The sequence below is a fragment of the Saccopteryx leptura genome, chromosome 1 (genome assembly GCF_036850995.1).
Source record: "Saccopteryx leptura isolate mSacLep1 chromosome 1, mSacLep1_pri_phased_curated, whole genome shotgun sequence".
NCBI lineage: Eukaryota > Metazoa > Chordata > Mammalia > Chiroptera > Emballonuridae > Saccopteryx > Saccopteryx leptura.
Genome location: NC_089503.1, coordinates 125,497,847 through 125,516,199, shown reverse-complemented (window position 1 = coordinate 125,516,199; position 18,353 = coordinate 125,497,847). Strand labels below are relative to the sequence as shown.

At 45.4% G+C, this 18,353-nt stretch overlaps 1 long non-coding RNA gene across 2 annotated transcripts; it reads left to right on the top strand.

The window, feature by feature from the left end:
* Nucleotides 1-654: 654 nt before the first annotated feature.
* On the top strand, nucleotides 655-5,499 carry LOC136389010 (uncharacterized). Of its 2 annotated transcripts, none has more exons than XR_010748235.1 (4): nucleotides 655-729; nucleotides 1,721-1,882; nucleotides 2,418-2,552; nucleotides 5,428-5,499. It is a non-coding gene; the product is annotated as an uncharacterized lncRNA (long non-coding RNA). The 2 variants fall into 2 exon arrangements; XR_010748236.1 differs by lacking the exon at nucleotides 655-729 and adding an exon at nucleotides 1,248-1,331.
* Nucleotides 5,500-18,353: the final 12,854 nt, after the last annotated feature.

Here is an 18,353-nt window from a genome sequence, read left to right as displayed (position 1 = left end):
AGAAAGGACTGGCCCTTGACCAGAATAAAAGGTCTTTAATGCCCTGCCCACCCCTCTCTCAGACACCAAATCTCCCCACAAACTAGAAGTCCCCACTTCCTCGTTCCGCAGGCCCCTCTTGGAAGCCGGTTCCTCATCTCTACCTTTACTACTCAGCTAAACTGTTAAATCCCGCATGAAACCTTCCAGGCAGCCACGTGGCGAAAGAGAAGTACCCACGCTTCTGGTTAACAGAGGGCCTTGTGCACGTGGCCCATCCCTCCTCATGTGGCTTATTCGACTCTCTTCCCACACAGGCAGGGAGGTCGCTGGAGCAGGGCTGTGGTGGGCATGGGCTCTCTGTCTATTGAGGATAATACCCACCTTGTGAGAAATGTGCCTTCTTTCTATCATAACCACAAGTTACCAGGCTCTTACAGAGTCTGCCTACAGTGACCACCACTGATTGGTCAGAATTGGATACCTGACTGCAGCTGGGCCAATCACGGCCCTTCACTGGGAGGGAGCAGTAGGTATCATTTGCCCTCTGGTGGTGAATGAAGCCCAGCGTCCTTGTGGGCGGAAGAGCCTGGCCTGGGTTGGGAGAGTGAGCCCAGACAGTGGCCACGAACCCTGGAGTCTCAGCCCAGTCCCAGCTGCCCGGTAGGCCTGCCTGCGCCCTCTACCCTTCCTGGGTTATGTGAGCCTGCCTTGGGGCTTTTTTATCTTCAGCTTAACATCCTCACTAACGTAAAGACAGTATTTCATCCTCTCTGTATCTCTAGCTAGTGGCAAAAGGCATTTCACATGATTATCGAATGAATGAAATAGGAAAGTTCTAAGAGACACATGGGCAGCATCACCGGTTACCCAGGGCCATTCCTGCCTTTATATCCACGTAGAGGGAACTTGATAGACCAGAACCCAACCACAATTTCTTCTTTATGGGTCCTTTAAAAAATGTCGAATGACATTCATTTAACAGACACCTTCAAGAGACTGTCTAGGGGATTTGCAAAAACAGTCTGCCGGCCTAATGAAATCAGAACAGCCGTGTTTTCCATCCTAACTCGGGGATTAAGGAGGAAAAGCTGGCGTAAGCAGGGCACCGGGGTTCGCCCAGCTGTGGAGACGCGCAGTGCGCAGATTGCGAGGCTCAGCCGCCTGAGACCAGGACGGTCGGCCAGGGCACAGCCGCAAATGGAGAAAAAGGGGGAAAAATGAAGTCCAGATTTTATTTCTCAAATTCAATTTTATTTTTCAGCTCATCTTAAAACGATAAACAATTCAAGATAAGATAAATTGGTGGGACCACAACGTTATTCCTACTCTGTGGCTACGGTCACACTAAGGTAGAAATAAGCAACTGGTATATATGTTGGCAGACTGAGACCCTATTGTTTGTTCATTTAAAATAATTTTTTTTCTGATTATAAAACACAGAAGACCATTTATGGAAAATTTGAAAAATATGGAAAAATGTAGTGTCCAGGACTGGCTAGTGAGAAAGGTTGGGGTGGGAAGTGGGTGGGTGGTCACATGGCTCACACCCACCCCTGTGAGGCTGTGGTCATGGCATGGCACTTGACACAGTAATCTCACAAATATTCCCTTGGTTGGGATGCACCCTTGGTTGGGACGGTAGGCTTAGAGAGATAACATAGTTTTCTTAAGAACACACACAAGTAGAGATTTGAAAGCAGGCCATTTGCGTGCTTTTTTGTGTTCTCCTATTTTACAGTGACCACAGCAGTGAAGTCCAATGGGCAGTACATGGTTTCCTGAGGCTCTGCAAGTCATCTAGATGTACCTGTAGCTGTAGACTGATAACCACTTAGACAATGTTAAATATGCGGAAAGGTCTGGTTGCTCACTGCTTGCATGTCTCCAAAGAAACCTGGAGGTATGACTGACCCCTGGCCAACCCTTGGGAATGTAGCTCTAGAAAAGTTTGTTATGTCAGTGATTGATGATTCTGTTGTGTACACCTGGGTAATGGACCATGACTTACTAGCTTGCTACGATGGCTTAGCACAAAAGGCAAGACTGATAATGTTTCTTTCTGTAGATAAGTATGTATATTTATACATATACATATTTATCTAGAGAAACCTGGTTTCATTGTTGAGTTTTAGTTGTCATGGTTGATGGATAAGCAGGATGTGTCTATATGACCAATTCCCCATAACTGCCTTGGGCTCTGAGAATTGCATGAGTTTCCCTGAGCAGAGGCCTTCCATACATGACCCTGTGGTCCTCTGCCAGAGAAAAAGCACATCGGAGTGGGCTCGCGTGGGGGCCCGGCAGGGGGGCACAGCTAGGCTACTCTGCATTGTGCTGATATATATCTTTTCCTGCTGCTTTTGCTTTTCATCTTTTGCTGTAATAAATCTTAGCCTGGAGTATAACTCACTATCGTGTCTTGTCAATCATTCTAGCAAATCACCATAACTTACAGAGACATGGGTCCTACAATACATGAAAGAGAATGATGAAGCTTCATTCCTCATTAATCCTGCTGACTGCTGCGCAACCTCGAGATCCAGATTCTCATCCAGCTCAACCCTTTCCAGGTTTGCATGATGGCTCTGAGACACCAGGGTTAGAATAGCTACAGGCAAGCCAGGAGCTCGAGTTATAATCTGATTTAGAGGCGGTCCACATACCTGGAATATGTGGTGAGGAAACATGATGCTTGGACAGAAGGAGGCAGGGAGAATAAAGGTCCTGGGGGGGATTTTGGGGTTGAGTGCCTTTTAGAATCTTGTGATTTGTGCACTCAGGTTAATGTACATAGCTGGAGTCAAAGCCACAGGGGCTTCCCTAGACCTCTGTTAACTTATTAGTGGCTTAGCCAGGCAAACAGTTTGGATAAAAGCATCCTCCAGCTCTATATCCCCTTCCATGTATGTATATCTCTGATTCATGGTCCAGAAGCACATTTTACATCATATCTCTCTCCCTATCCAAATTAAGATATTTATATGTATAAACTGATGAGTATGATCATAGACACAAATACCAATTAAAAAATTAAAAGTAAAATAATTGAACAGTTATACATACACTTACTATTCAAAGAAAGTCCCAGCATTTGTTTTACATAAAAAATATATGGCTAATGCAGAATAGCCAAACAATCTTAAAAAAGATCAAAAGAGGAGGATTCATATTTTCTTATTTTATAACATACTGTAAAGAGTGGTAATCAAGACAGTGTGGTTCTTACATAGTATGAATATATAGAACAATAGAGTAGAATTGAGACTCTAGAAATAAACCCATGTGTTTACGTCAACTGATTTTTCAAGAGCATTTAATGGGAGAAAGAATGTTTTTTCAACAAATGGTGCTGAAACAAATGAAAAGTCACATGTAAAGGAATACATTTTGACGCTTACCTATACAAAAATAAACTTAGAATGGATCAAAGATCTCAATGAAAGAGCTAACACTATAAAACATTTAGAAAACACATGAGAAAACCTTCATGATAATGAATTTGGCAATGTTTTCTTACAGATGACATCAAAAGCATAAACAACCAAAGGAAAAAAAATAAATTGCATGTCATCAAAATGAAAACAAACATCACTAAGGAAATGAAAAAATCAACCCAAAAAATGAGAGAAAATATTTGTAAATTATATATCTGAGATGATTTTAATATCCAGAATATATAAAGAACTCCTACAACTCAACAAGACAAACAACCCAATTTAAAAATGGGCAAAGGATTTGCATAGAATTGTCCCAGAGATAATATACAAGTAGCCAACAAACACATGAAAAGATGTGACTTAAACTTAAGTTAACATTATTAATAAATGGGACAAAATTAACATCATGAGAAAGAGAGGTGCTGAGAATGTCACTTTGGTATATACTTTTACCAAAAATGCATAACATGAATCTAGTGAGGAAGAAACCTCAGATAAACTCATACTTCAAGAAAGCTGAGTGAAGGGTATATGAGAGTTTTATATTATTCTCTTATAACTCCTTGGTAGCAACTTATGTGTATATCAATCTCACTAGAGCCAAAAAAACAAGAACAACAACAAAAATAGCTAATAAAAGATGTCATATTAAAGGAGACCAAAGGGAACTGGCAACTAGATATGATGAATGATCCAAGTTTGGACCCTGCACTGGGAGAACAACACTGCAGAGACGTCACTGGGACATATGGTAGTAATCAGTGATGCACTTTGGCTCAGATAACTGCACTGTGGTTTCATGAGAGAATGCTCTTGTTCTTAAGAGATAGATGTGGGAATATTTAGGAGTAAAGGGGCATGATGTCTGCCTGCTCTTAAATGGATCAGGGAAAAAGTAATACTGTATGTATATTTATCGAGAGAAAGAAAAGTGGTATGTGTGGCAAAAATAAGGCATAATGTTAACAATGAGCATATGAGAATTTAAAAAAATACAATTCTTCTGTAAGTTTGCCATTATTTAAAAGTAAAAATTTAAAATAAATTAATTATAATACAAAAATAAGTTAAAATCTTTTAATATAATAAAATATTTATAATCCAAAGCTAGAAAAACAGAAGAATCTCTAGGTAAAAATGAGTAAAGGGTTTGACTGAATGGTGACAATGCAAACCAGACTTTTGGTGGTGAGCACAATGTAGTATATACAGGTGTCAAACTATAATGTTGCACAACTAAAACTTATATAATGTTATAAAGCATTATATCCTCAATTTAAAATAGAAAACTAAAAAAACTTTAGGGTCAAAATCAGCCCCAGCCCCCTAAGAGGCAGTGCAGCCCAGCTGTCACTCAACCCTGACAGGTGGGCTGCTCATGGAACAAATAGCACTTGGCACCAAATGACAGTCCTTGAGGCCTGGAGTCTGTATTAGAGAGAAGAGCATTGTTTACTGGAAGATGAGGAGGAGCAGTAAATTACTTCTGGGACTAAGTCAGCTTCCAGAAGAACCCAAGATCTCAGAGGCTCTACTAGTATCCTCAGTGTTAGCAGGCCAGTTATGACCCTTCCTGCCTCCACGTCAGCCAAGACTACTCCTTCTTGCCCAGGTGATCAGAGCCACATTATCTCAAGCCAAGGTGCATGGACTGGGCATCCACTGTGTGTAACAGCTTGTGGAAACGAGGAGGCCACCAGGGAAGGCATGCACACATGTGTGTTTATGCATATGTGCGTGCTTAAGGTGGGGTATGGGAAGCTGTCAGAGCTTTGCAGCAATGCTGTGAGTTCTTACTAAATTGGTGGTGACATATATCCTCACTCCCCTGAAGAACCCATGTAATGGTAATTTCGACTTCAAAACATGGGATGATGGGTAATTTAAAGCACTTACTTAGTAAGTACTTACACTGTGCCAAAGAACATTTGAAATATTTCACCCACATTAACTTGTGACCCTCACAAGAACCCAGGGATAAGTATCTCTATGGTCTCCTGTTTTACAGATAAGAGGTTGAGTAACTTGCCAAAGGCCACACAGCTAGTGATGACTACAATCAAGACCTGAGGCTCTTGGTCAAGCCTTGCAAAAAAACCACACAATCTTTGATCTTCTCATGGAATATAAGTTGAGTCACCCACAAGCAACAGCTCTAAGAAAACAGAGTGTTCTTATCAGGCTGGGAGGCAAGCCAACAGTTTTGCAAAAATATGGTGTGTCTGTACACATGAGTTATGGCCCCATCTCCTCTTGTGCAGTGGGCTTCTCTTGTCACAGTTTATTGCTCCATTATGAATTAGTAGCTTCAACTTGGCATTTTTGAGTTTCACACCAAATTGAAAATAAAGATAGGTTCAGCCAGTTGGCATTTGAAGAATATCTAAAACATTCAAGTGTACTAGCTCAAGCTTTTGTGAGTTCCTATTAAAAACAAACAAATAGGCCCTGACTGGTTGGCTCAGTGGTAGAGCATTGGCCTGGTGTGTGGAAGTCCTGGTTTTGATTCCCAGCCAGCACACACATCTGCTTCTCCACCCTTTCCCCTTTCCTTTCTCTCTATCTCTCTCTTCCCCTCCCACAGCCAAGGTTCCATTGGAGCAAAGTTGGCCTGGGACATGGAAGATGGCTCCATGGCCTCTGCCTCAGGCACTAGAATGGCTTTGGTTGTAACAGAGCAACGTCACAGATGGGCAGAGCATCGTCCCCTAGTGGGCATGCTGGGTGGATCCCTGTTGGGTGCATGCGGGAGTCTGTCTCTCTGCCTCCCCGCTTCTCACTTCAGAAAAATACAAAAAAACCAAACAAACAAATAAACAAACAAACGAAACCAAAGGGTGCTGCCAAACATTCTGAGCACTATTTGTGAGGTTGAATTACCCTGCCCATACTGCCGAAGGCCAGAAAAAGAAAGTTAGACGGGCTTCCTTCTGTCTCCTTCTGAAAGGTCATTTGAAGGCAAGTAGTTCTTTGGGAAGTGCTCTGATCCTTTGATTATAAAGAATTATAGCCACATACTGAGTCTGCATCTCGTTCCATTTCTTATTGGCCATCACAAAGAAACATTGTACCTAAATAAGTTAAATGTACATTTTTTTCTCCCAGTGCAAATTGCTACTTGTTCTTGGTCAATGGGCAAGAAACAACCTGGATGCCCAAATTCTTTAGAAAGAGTATATGTCTGGTCCTAGCTGGGTAGCTCAGTTGGTTAGAACATCCTTCCTATACTCTAAAGTTGCAGGTTCGATCCCCGGTCAGGGCACACACAAGAATCAACCAATGATGGAATGAATAGGTGGAACAACAAATTGATGTCTCTCTCTCTGTCTCTCTCCCTTCCTCTCTCTCTCTAAAAATCAAAAGTAAAAGTTAAAAATAATAAAGAGTATGATACATCCAGGAGCCAGTGAAAATGTCACTCACTTGCTTGCCTTCTGGAAATAGAAGGTAGTCTATTCCCAGTGGTCACAAGGCCTTCATCTAATACAGGTGTCCTCGGACTCAGATGCACACTACCTGAGGACCCTGTGGAAAATAACAGTGCTGCCCAACCTCACACTAATTCAACCAGACTTTGTGTGTGGGACCCTGAAACCCATGTTCTCAACAAGCTTCCCATACAGTGTCAATTGGAGAATGGATTTGGATCCGAAATGCAGAGTTGATGAAAGGCAGTCGTATTGATGTCTCCTTGTCGCCCAAGGAAAGACTCCAGGACAACACAAAAAGAAGCCACTGCCACAGTTGGATCTCCTGTGATTAGGACCCAACTTTGTCCCCAGTAGCCCAGTCCATCAGAAAATGCTCACATGTTACCCTTTAGTGGTAGTTTCCAATCACAGGGACAAGATATTAGAAGTGAGAAGTGAATACCTTGGGATCTGAGGGTGAATTTTAATTGGGATTGGCAGATGTGTGATAGGTTGTGTTTTCCAAAGATGGCTACAGTTGTCCTCCAGATCCATGCTTTTCTGCAATGTGACCTTGTCGCTCTCCTGTCAAGAAATGGAGTCTGTTTCTCCATCCCCTGGAAACTGGGCTGCCCGTGGCTCCCTTGTGGCTAATTGGATGTGGCGGAACTGAGGCTGCACGACTTCTGAGCCCAGGTCTGAACAGGTCTGAAGCTCTGCCCCATTCTCTTGGAATGTCTCCTCTCAAGACTCTCCTTCCCTGGTTCCAGCTGTCGTGCTGGGAGGAGCTCAAGCCACGTGCAGGTGCTCCCTACGTAGTTGGACCTGCCTTTCCAGTCATCCCTGATCAGGTGCTGAGAGTAGAGAAGCCTCCAGATGATCCCAGCCCCAAGCCATTCATGTCTCCTCAGTGGAGGCTTCAAACCATCTCCACGCTGGCCTGCCCAAATTCCTGAGCCACAGATCCCTGGGCATGACTTTCTTGGTGCCGTTAAGGTGGGGTGGCTGTTGCCCAGCATGGATAACTGGAACAGTAGGGCATATTCAGGGTCATGATGTTTGTTGGGTGATGGAGGCCTGAGAGGATGGTACTCTTGGTGAGGCCAGGCCCTGGTTAAGAAACGAGGTTCTAGAGCTGCCTGGGTTTAAATCCAGTCTCTGCCACCAGCTTTGTGCTCTCAGGAAAGTTACCTAACCTCTCTTGCCACTCAGTTCTTCACCTCTGTAATGGAGATAACAGTACCCATTGGAGTTCGTTGTTATGAAGATTAAATGTGCTGATGTATATGAATAGCACCCAGCTACCTAGAGAACTCTGTAAGTAAGCTTTTTGATCATTTCCAATTTGCACAGGCCTCTGTCCAAATTTGATCACAGAGGACTTAATTCTGGTCCAAATGGCACTTATACTTAGACAGCAATCGTGTTCCTTTGTCACAGTGCCTCTGAGGGGAAGAAAGACAGGTTACTGTCTTCCATTGTCTGTGTGATGAGAACCTGGGACATAAAGAAAGAGGCTGTGTTTGGCTGGACGGAGCTGGAAGGTTTCTAGGAAAACTGCTGGAGGACTTGAGCATAAAGTCAAGTAGGACAGAAGCAGGTGAAGAAGTTGGAGAGAAAGAGATCCAGGCGTGGGCCAGTGATTGGTGTTGTTTTAGTGGTGTGTGTGTGTGTGTGTGTGTGTGTGTGTTTGTGTGTGTTTGTGTAGAGGGGGTGACTCCAGAATAAGGTGGGATTTTCCCCTGAGGAAGTGAGCAGGTATAGACAAGGAGGGGCTGCATAATGCATGCCAGGTGTTAGGGATGCCCTCTGAGGTCCATCAGTAAGAGCTTTGGAGGGAGGCTGTGGCAGGGATTGTGGTCAAAGCCCACTCCATGTCTTGCAAGATGGAGGGACCGAGTCCAATTCTCTGTACATGAATATACATGGACACGTGACTCAGTTTCCAGGTTAACTTTTCACCTGGCCTCTCTCCCTGTGGGTGAGTAAACCAGCTTCTCTTTCTTGGTTACCAAATCACAGCAGTCCCCTGTAGCCAGGGTCCCTTTAACAGCTGCTCATGCCCGACTGCACTGGGCACCAAGCAAGTGTTACTCAGGAATGTGAGCCCCTAAACCTGGGAGGCTGTTGTAATAGTTTTAAAGACCTTGAGATTTCTTTGATGAAAGTGCTGCTTATGATAAAGTCATATTGTGTCACTAATTTATGTGGATCATCTGCCTTTGTTCAAGGCAGGGGTTTCGTGGCATTCCCGTAAAGGTCCCCAGCTGTACTCTGACTCAGCCAAGAAAGAGGTTTGTTATAATCATTTCAGTTACCAAATGGTTAAGCATCATTGTGCTAGTGGTTGGGGCACACAGTGGGTTCTTAGTAAATGTTTGTGGGATGAGAGTGAATAAATAACTGAGTAAGAGGCACTGGCAGTTATGAAGACTAATTAAAATCTTTCTAATTTGAATCTCCCAGCCCGGAGCAGCTGTGACTTCCAACTCACCCGTGCAAAGCTTGTGCTTGCTCAGTGCCCAGATTTTACAAAAAAGAAGAAAAAGATCAGAACAAAGGGGCAGAGGAATGCTACCCTCACAACCTGACTGTCCTGGTCAGCAGCTGCCACTCTCACCGTTATTATTGGCAGGTCCTCAACATGTGGGCCAGAGGCTCTGATGGTCTCAGAAGGTGACTGTGGAGGACAGGAAACAGCATGAGGGTGGCAGACACGGCCTCTCGGGGGTGCTGCCCTGGTGACCTTTCCTGGTCATGGGCCCTGTGCACCAGCAGCCCCAGCACCAGGTGGGCCACGTGGCCCCTCCCCATTGCTTGTGCAGTGAAGCAGTCTAGCTCATCACTTTCCACCTCAGCATCTGTCGGGACCCAGCCTGCTGACAAGGACGCTATCTCCTTTCAGCTTTCATTTGGGGATAATTTTGAGCCTCAAGGCACTGATTCACCCTCAGAATGCTTCTCTTGTTGGAGTATGGGCTTTCCCTGCAGGGCCAGCCTTGGGCAGGCCCAGGGAGCCTTCTCTTCCAGATTGGATGACCCACTCTGGTTATGCAATGACTCCAGGAGGGCTGGGTCCTCAAAAGGAGTCACCTTGTGGGGAGAAATGCATATTTCAGCGTCCCAAACACTTGAACTGTTTTCAAACCTTGTGGCAAATTGTTTTGAATATATTCCCATTAAAAAAAAATAATACAGAAGCTTTCAACTCTGAGGGTTGAAGTCTAGAAAAAGCTGAGTCATTCAGAGCCGAGTCTGGAGAACGAGGGGAGTGATCACATTTAGATAAACAAGGCATTTTTCAGCGAAAAATGAGGACTGCCTTCAAAGCAATCAAACTGGTTTTTATACATGACTATTGACCTGAATTTTGTAATTTTGTAAGCACCATATAGATATCTTCGGCAAAGGCAGATGTATTATTTATTTAAAAGTATTTTTTTCCCAGGATAGTCGTGACAACCTTCATTTAAATGAGCAAACCTAGACATGTTTTCTTTTTTTAGCCAATTGAACTCATTTATTTTCACAAGTATTGTTAAAAAAACAAATATAAATACTCCAGAACAATCAAGGTAATATCCCCCAAGGACATCAAACCATTTTGTAAAGATGGTTTTGCTTTTATAAGTAATAGATTTTTTTGTGTGTGTGTGTTGACAATTTCCCACTTCCACAAAGACACCAAATTAGACTATTTATTAGCCTCTCTTCTAAATGGCTTCACTCAGGTTATTCTGAGTTTCTATGGCTGACCCATTAGCAACCCATCTAACATCCACCTCTCCCCTCTGCCTTATTACAGAGACCCACCATTCAACCCAATTTAACATATATGTATTTTGCAGCTGGAGGCTCACTGAATGAGGGCAGCAGTCACCTGGCTATTGCAAAATCTTTAGCTTTCCGGATAAAAGGCATAGATGTGTCAACGACCTTCTTTTCTCCACTTTCTTACTGTCTTGAAGGTAAACATGATTCCTGGAGCTGCAGCAGCCCTTTTGAAACCAAGAGGAAATAAGACTGAGGATGAAGAGCCACCTGGAGAAGTACAGGGATAATCCTGTGTCCCCGATGGCATTGTCCAGCAGTGGAAGCAGGCCAAAAATCTCAGACTTCTGGGTTTAGCACCACAGGAGCCACAAAACCATTTGCTATGACAGGCACTCTGCTCTTAGCAGCAGACACAGCCTCACCTAACGCACAAGCCATTCCTTGATTGAACAAACACACGGCAAACACCACTGTGTAGCAGGCAGGCAGGGTAGGAAGAACCATGGATGGAACTTTGAGGCAGATAATTCTTGTCTTGAGGGAATTCTGGAATCAATAGTTGTTAACAATTTTTAGTTTCTTATGTAAAATTCACTAAAGCAATTGTATATTAATAGTTTAAAGTTGCAAATTACTTATGTGCTTGGGAGGCCATGATCTTCTCATGGATAGCAAGGAAGGGGATTGGATGCTTATTGAGACCTCTACCCAGCAAGGAGGTAAAAGAAACCTGGTGTTTAGCATGTGCCTGCTCTTTGCGCATGCTGTACAAGAGACTCCACCTAGATAATTTCATTTAATTCTAATTTCCACCTTGATAAGGAGGTTTTATTCTCTCTCTTCTATGTATGTTGAACAAGAGTCTCAGGAGGTTGAGTAATGTGCCCGAAGTCACACATCAGATAGAGCAGATCTCTCCCATGGCCCAAGCCCATGCCTCCTGCATGGCTAGACTTGAATCACAATTTCTTGATCAAAATCTATCAGAGAAGAGTCCAGTCCCAACTGTAGAAGCATTTTTGGAGAGCAAGGGACAAAATTCCTAACTTTAGAGGCCCCTACCTTTCTTTTCTTTTTCTTTTTCTTTTTTAAACAGAGACAGAGACAGAGTCAGAGAGAGGGATAGATAGGGACAGACAGACAGGAACAGAGAGAGATGAGAAGCATCAATCATTAGTTTTTTGTTGCGACACCTTAGTTGTTCATTGATTGCTTTCTCATATGTGCCTTGACCGTGGGGCTACAGCAGACTGAGTAACCCCTTGCTCAAGCCAGTGACCTTGGGTCCAAGCTGGTGAGCTTTGCTCAAACCAGATGAGCCCGCACTCAAGCTGGTGACCTCGGGGTCTTGAACCTGGGTCCTCTGCATCCTAGTCTGACGCTCCATCCACTGTGCCACCGCCTGGTCAGGCTAGAGGCCCTTACCTTTCTTGATGTACTACCTTAAGGAAATCGCTCTTTGCTCTCTGGAATGTTTAAGGAGACTTTTAATTAATAATGATTAAGAGAAACATTAATAGATGTGTAATTTCCATGACGATTAAACTGATGCTGTATTCATAAGAAACAGACTGAAGGGCCCATCTGTTTAACACTCCTCTCTTAAGAGGCTATAACAGAATTATGATCATGTCACATGGGAACAGTTCCAACACAGTCTTTCTCATGGTAAATGTGTGGAAAGATAGCTATGGTCAGAATGTCAGGTATCACATATCAATACCCATGACCGTAACTTTTTAAAATTAGCTTCAATTCGCCTGACCAGGTGGTGGTGCAGTGGATAGAGCGTTGGACTGGGATGCGGAGGACCCAGGTTCGAGACCTCGAGGTCGCCAGCTTGAGTGCGGGCTCATCTGGTTTGAGCAAAGTTCACCAGCTTGGACCCAAGGTCACTGGCTCAAGCAAGGGGTTACTCAGTCTGCTGAAGGCCCATGGTCAAGGCACATATGAGAAAGCAATCAATGAACAACTAAGGTGTCACAACGAAAAATTGATGATTGATGCTTCTCATCTCTCTTCGTTCCTGTCTGTCCCTATCTATCCCTCTCTCTGACTCTCTCTTTGTCTCTGTAAAAAAAAAAAAAAAAAAAAAAAAAAAATCAGCTTTAATTTAAAAAAAAAAATCTGCAAGCTGTACTGTGGCCAAGTGACTGGATTTAGAGTGTCTGCAGGACAACTGGGAAACAAGGAAGAGCTGAGCAAGTCTACACTGGCGTATCCTTGTGTTGTTACCTCAGCGGCATGCTCTAGAAGAAGCGGCAGGAGGAATAAGACCAGATTGCTTCGTGTTATAGGTTGAACTGTGTCTCCCCAAAATCCATATGTTGAAGTCCTAAACCCCCTCACCTAACCCCTAGCACATGCCCTTATTTGGAAATAGGATTTCTTGTAGATGTAATTAATTCAGATGAGGTCCTCCTGGAGTAGAGTTGACACCTCATCCTGTAAAGCTGGTGTCCTTTACAAAGCAAGGACATCTGGACACAGACACCCACACAGGGGGAATGTCATGTGAAGATGAAGACAGAGTTGGGGTGAAGTGTCCACATGCTGGGGGACGTCAAAGATGCCAGCAGAGCCCCAAAAGCCAGGGGAGAAGGCTGGACAGGTCCCCCCTCATGGCCTCAGAAGGAACCAGCCCTGCCGGGAACGTTTTCCATTTCTTCACAAAACCTGATTTGCAGGGAAAATGAATCCTTCTTAACCAATGTGATAGGGTGCCCTGACCTGAGCTCACTGCACAAAAGAGGAAGAAAGAGAAGGAAAGGAAGCCTAAACGTTTGAGAAGCAAGATGCTAACTCAGCAGGTCTTTCCCTGGGACAGGGGAGGAAGGGGCTCAGGCTGGCAGTGCCGTGGCCCTGTGGCCATCCTCCTGGGGCTCGGCTTCTCTCCCTCCCACCTGCTCCATAAGGCCCCGGTGCTGCCTTCCTAAGCTCTGGCGGACACCCCAGCCTCTTCCCTTCCAAGCCTCTGGCTTGTCAGAGATGATCCGGGCATTGACAGGAAGTCCTAACCCAGCAGCTTAATAGTCACTTCAGAACTAGACCGGTGGAAGATTAAGGGTTGCTAATTTGGAACCAGGGACTGATGTTCTATAAAAAGCGGAGGCTTTGGGATCTGTTTAGTTTTCTAAGAGTAAGCCATTTCAGAAACTCTTCCTACACAAAAATGATGAAGTCAGAGGAATCTGCCTGCTTTGCTCACCCGTTTCTTCTTCTGTGAATCCTCTTTTTCAGTTTCCTGTCCTACCCCTTTCCCAAATGCCCCTGCCCGAGCTCTGGGTGCAGAGGGGCAGCCAAGACAATTCCAGGCCCCTCCAAACAGGGTCAGCGCTTTTAATGAGATGTGCCTCATTCTTCCAGGAGTCTAGGAACTGAGAGGAGATGGGGAAGGGACTCACCAACTGTCCCGGAGTGGAGTGCCCAGGGCTCCCGCAGCGAGGGGCTAGTGGTGACAGGCAGTGCTGGAGCTGGTGACAGGCAGTGCTGGAGCTGGCGACTAAGCCAGGGGCCTACATGAGTCATGGCTTCTCCGCCAGAGGAGCCTGCATTTCAGAAAAGCGCTGCAGGGAGAACCTGGGGCACTGGCTGTTCCTGCTGGCATCTCAGCCCACATGTGGAGAAACTGCGGGTTGGGAGGCCTTCCCGGGCCCCCTCAGGTTATGTTGCAGAGGCCTGTGGAATCATCTGAAATTCTGGCTCCGGACGTGCAGGGAATCTGTGCCTTTCTTGATGCCAGGAGGAGGGCGGTCCCGGAGGTGTCCCAAACCGTCCCTTACTTTGCTTGCAACAGAAATATAAAGCAGAGGCAGCTCCATGTTACAAAAATTCAGAATGTGGAAGCTGGCTAGGGAAAGGAACTTGACTAATGCTCTTATCTGTATCCACCGAAGAGCACGGCAGCAAGCAAGGCCACTTTGAAAAGCATCTGTGTAAACACGTGTGCACACACACTCATGTGTGCCCATACCCCTGAAAGAAACGTGTGGTCTTCTGAGCTCCAAAGTGAGCAAGAGATGTAGAATCTGGAGCCTTGTGTGAACCAATTTCAGCTCCTCTGTGTGGCAGAAAACATGTAAACTTATTATTATTATTATTGTTTCTTGTTTTTGAGATTCACTTGGAACTTGTTTTTCTGCCCCATCATAAGACAGTTAATGCACAAGCCAAACCACGCCCCCTGTTAAGCTCAGTCACTGTGAAGAGGCCTCTTTTTTCTCCGTGATAAATTCCAGGAAGTTCTTTGGGGCATAACTTCTGCCGAGTAGCTATTCAGAGAAGTTTTGAAATTATGAAAAGCCCTCAGGTCAGAAGGAAACAAAGTCCAAGTGGGGATGAAGCGGAGGCACAGACTTGCCCATAGATCCTCCAAGGGATAGTTCGTCTAGGGTTCTTTGTCATCCTCCTAACTGGGAGCAGGAGCCTGTGCTCACAGAAGCGCAGCCTCAGCACGGCCCTGCCCCTGCTTCTTCCTCTCGGATACAGGCCCGGAAAGGTCCCCCTCGCAGGATGGGATCAGGAGGCCTCAGAATCAGGACAGGAACCAAGTCCAGTGTTTGGCTTTTAGAAAAAGCACCACACTGTGACAACCCACCCTCAGCTTCTAATGTCTTGTTTTTCTAAGTCAGTTCATTGATGTTCAACTTACAATTACTCTTTTTTTGAGAGAGAGAGAGAGAGAGAGAGAGAGAGAGATACAGACAGATAGGGACAGACAGACAGAAAGGGAGAGAGATGAGAAGCATTAACTAGAAGTTGTGGCACTTTAGTTGTTCATTGATTGCTTTCTCATAAATGCATTGACTGGAGGGCTACAGCTGAGCCAGTGACCTCTTGCTCAAGCCAGCGACCTTTGGGCTCAAGCCTGTGACTATAGGGTCATGTCTATAATTCCACACTCAAGTCAGCAATCCTGTGCTCAAGCTGGTGACCTTGGAGTTTCGAACCTGGGCCTTCCGCATCTCAAGTCATTGCTCTATCCACTGTACCATCACTTGGGTCAGGCTACAGTTATCCTTTATATAGTATAATAGAGTTTATAGGATTATGAGGGTATAATATAGTATTGTACATGGTATAATAATTATATAGTATCATGTAATTTATAGGATAATGTAATTTGTAGTACTGTATAATTTATTGGTCTATGATTTTTGACAAATGTGTATAATAATGTAATCATCACCATAATCAAGACATTGAACAGCTCCGTCACTTCCCAAAGTTCTGCATAATCGTGCACTGCTGGAGGGTGGTCTTCCCCAGTCCTCACAATCCTGTTCTGTTTCTGTGCCATGCAAACCACATTTGGAGTCTGGTTCCTTCGCACAGCAGGAGGCAAGTGAGGTTCGCCCCCGCTGGGGCAGGTCCTGGGCTGCCCATCTCCAGCACAGGCACGCGGCTCTTTCAGTGTGCCTGACCCTCCCATATGTTTTTTTTTTTTTTGTAAATATATCATTTATACTCAAACAAGATTTTATTTTAATTTTACTTTACAGGCTTTAAGGGAAGCAAACTTAGCCATAATATTTAAAAATATACTTCTGAGCTTATCGAGTTTTCAATCGGGAAAGTTGCCATGTTTGATAATTTGTCATAATTTAATGATGATCTTAGAAATTGTTAATTAATTTCAATTAGTTGAAATGTGTTTTACAGGACTTCTCTGTGACTGGTATTATTAAAATAAAACAAAGACCAAAAACCACTGAAATCTACTTCCAAATTTAGAATAGGCCACACTAAGCAAAATTCCTGAATGGTCCAATGTTGTTTCATCCCAGACCTGACAACCAGGACATGAATGTGTCCAACCCAGTGACCATCGCTGTAACTGCACAGTCCCCTCCCCCGGACAAGGGCCCCTCAGCCATGTGGTGAATGCGGGGTGACAGGAAGGATGGGGCCTGCATTACTGCTTATTAAATATCTCACATGTCACACCAAACTGTAGCCAAAATGCATGGCACATCCATCCCCGCTGAGGCTTCCCTCCTTGTCCTTTTTAAGCAAGTGCTTACATAATGCAGCTTGCTCTGCGCCCGGCCCTGTTCTGAGCTTTTCTCAGTTCACTCACGAGTCCCCATCAGAGGAGCAGGGTGACAGCTCACCCCAGGGCTGGAAGAGTGACAGAGAGAAGCAAACAGCCTCTGGGGTCCTGAGTTTGCGTGGCCTCATACAAAGGTCAAAGTCTCCTCCTGGGCACCCTAGATCCCCATTTCTGCTGGCCCCGGGCTGGAAGGGGATTGCTGGTTGCAGGGTGAAGCCAAGTGCATCCCCCCTCAGGAGTGGCCAGACCGAGATACCCTGGGGCCGGTTTCTGGCTCATGCTGCTGCCCTTGGTGAGGACACCCACATCCCGATTCTGGCTGAGCCCCTCTCACAGCTCTCCCACCCGCAACCTGCCTGCTGCTGGACACCCTTCCCAGAGATCCTCGCCATTTGCAAACTGGAGCTCAGCCTCCTCCTGCCCCCTCCACGTCTTTCCTGGAGCCCCGAGCTGGGCTGAGAGGAAGGTTGAATTTTGAGTGGCGAAGCCTAGATGAAGAAAACCCCAGGTGGAGGGAATGGCGGATAGAGGGGGGAGGAGAAAAGACACCATGTGTTCAGATACTTGTGACTCAGGAAGTTTGGCTGGAGCAGCGTGGTGAGAGGAGGAGAGGAGCCGGGAAGTAAGAGGGGAAGGTGTGGGAGGGGCGGGGCGGGGCGGGGCGGGAGGGAGGGAAGACTGTGCTGTGAGCCGGGCTATGCAGGGTGCTCCGGGGTGGGCGGAAGAGTTGGGGTTTAGGCCACGTCTGCCCCTTACCCCTGAGGCTTCCTTTTATTCTCCATTGTCTAATGAACTTAATGATGTTTCAAGAGGTGGAAGGGTTACAGGCAAAGAGCTCAGACCCTAGAAGTCCAGTACGGAAGGGCTCAGACCAGGTGGTGGCCAAGGGAATGTTTCAGAAAGATCTGTAAAGAAGAGGGAAGCAATGACCCACCTGATGACTGGGGTCCTGCATACAAACTCCTGGGAGAGAGGGTCCCAGCAGTGTGTGTGTGTGCTGTGGATGGACTGTGAGTGTTGGGGCTTTTGGCGCTGGGGTCAGGGTCAGAGTCGGTCAATGTCAGGGTCAGGGTCAGTAGCTTAGCTGTCCCCACGCTGATTTGGGAGAGTGGGCTCCTCTCCAGCACTTTTCAGGTCTCTCTCCTCCAGGGAGGGAGCTGGAGGTGGGCACACTGACTACATCCTCACTCCCACAGTGATCCCGGTTTCTAAGACGGGAATAAATGACTTGGTAGAACATGTTGTACAAGGTGGAAAGGAACAAACAGACACTCCCCCGCTGCCCACACTGCACTGCGGGGCTTCTGGCAGGGAAGGGGGTGGCAGGAGGCTGAGTCTGAGGCACAGACTTGGTGCTGAAAAGTCCAAATTCACACGTCCACTGCATGTAATTTAATTAAGGTTACTTACTAGTTTCTATATTGTGCTACACCCAGGAGTCACTGTAAACATCAGCTTTACAATTGCTTCATATTCCTCCCACCCCCTCAACATGTAAAAGAACTCATTTAAAAATAGACTGATAAAATTCAGTCTGAAGAAAGACACAGTTGACATTCAGCATAGGTTGATTTTGTAAAAGCATTCTGGTGAATATGTTGACCTGAGCTTTACTTTTACACCAGGAAAACTGCTTGAGGACATGACTTGAGATAGGGCATTTGCAGGCAGGACCTCATCATGTTCCACCACGCTGGA